Raw genomic sequence first — 2,500 nt, forward strand, 5'->3', positions numbered from 1 at the left:
GGGAGCGACGGAGAGACGAGCGCCGCGGAGGAGGACCCCGGGCGCGCGAGGCCACGGCCGACGTCCGCCCGGCCTTCCGCCCCGCCCCGCCCCCCCGCCACGACCGACCCCCGAAGGAGGGCGGGCGGGCGGGCGAGCGGGCGGGCGGAGAGACGCGGGCGGGCGGACGGGGGCACGAGCCGGCGGCACGGGCGAGGGGCCCCGCCGGGGAGGAGGGGGGCGGAGCGGGACGCCGCCACGCGCACGGCGGACGCGTCGCGGCGACGCGTGGGAGGAGAGGGCGGAGGGGCGGCGGCGGGCGCGGCGGGGCCGGCGGTCGCCCCCGACCGCCGACCTTACCCGCGCGGGTCCCACCGCCTCCCGACACCCGCCCCTCCGCCGCGAGCCGCCACGGCCTGTCGGGCGGCGGACGCGGCGCCCGCCCGCCCGCCCGGGGCTCGGGGCACACGGCGCGGCGCGGCCGCGACCCAGGGGAGGGCGCGCGGCGGCGGACGACGCCGCGGCGTCCCGCGGGTCACCGCCGGGGCACGCGTCCCCGGGGCGCGGCCCCGCGCACGCGACTCGGCCTCGGCGCGAGCCACCCCGACGGGGCGAGGCCGGGGAGGGGTCACGGTCCGGGACCCGGGCGCGCCGGGGACCGGCGAGGGGCCGGCCGGACGCACCGGGACGGACCGCCGACGGGGGCGAGCGGCGACCGGACAGGCGGCCCGGACGCGGGCCCCCCGAACCCGGCGGCCCCGACCGCGCGCCGCGGGACCCGTCTCGTCCCCGCCCCGGCCACCCCGAGGCCGCGTGCGGCGCGAGGGAGCCCCCGAAGGCACCGTGGCGGCCACGGGCACCTCGGCGCGAGCTCTCGCGTCTGTCTCTCCCTCGACTCGCGGGCGGCGGCCCCCACCCCGGGACCCCGCGCGGCGCCGCCGCCGCCGACCCCCACGCGCCTCCGACGACCGGGCGCCGGGGCGCGTGGGAGGAGGGGCGGGCGCGCGGGGCGGAGGAGGGGCACCGCGTCTGCACTTAGGGGGACGGAGGGCCCGGGGCGGGCCCTGCGAGAGACCCCCAGCCGCGCACCCCGGGGCAGGCGACACCCACCCCGGGGGCGATTGATCGTCAAGCGACGCTCAGACAGGCGTAGCCCCGGGAGGAACCCGGGGCCGCAAGTGCGTTCGAAGTGTCGATGATCAATGTGTCCTGCAATTCACATTAATTCTCGCAGCTAGCTGCGTTCTTCATCGACGCACGAGCCGAGTGATCCACCGCTAAGAGTCGTACGAGTTTGAACGGCGGGGTCCCCCCGCAGGGCGGGGGAAGAGCCCGCCCCTGGCACGGCACATCCCCGGAGGGTGCCTCCGGCCGGCCAGAAAGGCACAACGAGACCAGACTCCGTGAGGCCGGAAGGTTGGACGACGGGGCGTCCGGCACGGGCCCCGCGGGGCCGTGCTCGGACACCCCACAGGCGCCCGGGGGCTCCCGCCTCGCCCGAGGACGCGGGGGCGCGCACACGCCCGCGCGCGCACGCGACGACACGACGGCCGCCGGGGACGCCCCCTCCCGACGGCCGCCGCGACGGCGGCGCGGCGCGGCACGGCGCGGCGCCCCGGCCCGGCGAGGCGGAGTCTGGGGGAGAAGGGCCAGGCCTCCCGACTCCCCGCGGGCCCGACCGCCCCGACCCAAGGCGGACGGGCGAGGCCCCCCAGGGGTCTTTAAACCTCCGCGCCGGGACGCGCTAGGTACCTGGATGGGGGGAAGCCAAAGCAACGGACGAGGCGGAGCGGGTAGTGCCGCGCGGCCACCGCCTCGACGCCGCCCGCGCCGCCCGCGGCCACCCGGGGACGGACGCAGGCCTCGGCGCTGCCCGCCCGTGACCGAACCCCACACCGCCGGGCGCCGCCGACCGACGAGCCCACCGCGCCCGCGGCCCCCTCGACGCCGGGCGTGCCCCCCTCGCGTCCGACGCACGCCACCAGACCCGACCCGACTTTCCCCCGGGGACCCTCCCCGCACCCGCGTCCCAGGCCCCTCGCCACGGAGGGCGAGGGGCTGCGGCGGGGAAGCGGGGAGCAAGCGGACAGGGCGGGGGTGGTGGGCGGACGTGGCCGGCCGGACGCGGGCGCCCGGGGCGCCGAGGGCGGGCGGAGACGCGGAGGCACCGTCGGACGGACGACGACGCCGACGGCCGGGGAACGGCCCAGGGCGGGCGACGGGAGGCGGCGGGCGGCGGGCACCCCGCGTGAGCCGAGGCTCCGAGGCCCCCGGGGGACCTGACCCCGGGGACTCCGCGGGGGCTCGCGCCGCCACGCCGCCCTTCCCGAGACGCGCCGAGGGCGCCGCCGCCCGCGAGAGCGGGGGACGGACGGCGCCGGAGACGGAGGCGCGGCGCGACAACGCCGGCCCGCCTCGCGGGAGACCGGAGGGCGCGGGGACGGACGCGCCGGGGGCGGCGGCGCGGAGGACGCGGCGGCCTCGGAACGCCGGGCGGACGGAGGCCGGAAGGGGCTCGTGG

General features: G+C 81.5%; 1 non-coding gene across 1 annotated transcript; it reads right to left on the minus strand.

Moving 5' to 3' along the window:
- Positions 1–1,112: 1,112 nt before the first annotated feature.
- On the minus strand, positions 1,113–1,265 carry LOC139044391 (5.8S ribosomal RNA). The gene has a single exon (XR_011501344.1). It is a non-coding gene; the product is annotated as a 5.8S ribosomal RNA (ribosomal RNA).
- Positions 1,266–2,500: the final 1,235 nt, after the last annotated feature.

Source organism: Equus asinus, unplaced genomic scaffold (assembly GCF_041296235.1).
Source record: "Equus asinus isolate D_3611 breed Donkey unplaced genomic scaffold, EquAss-T2T_v2 contig_804, whole genome shotgun sequence".
Lineage (NCBI taxonomy): Eukaryota > Metazoa > Chordata > Mammalia > Perissodactyla > Equidae > Equus > Equus asinus.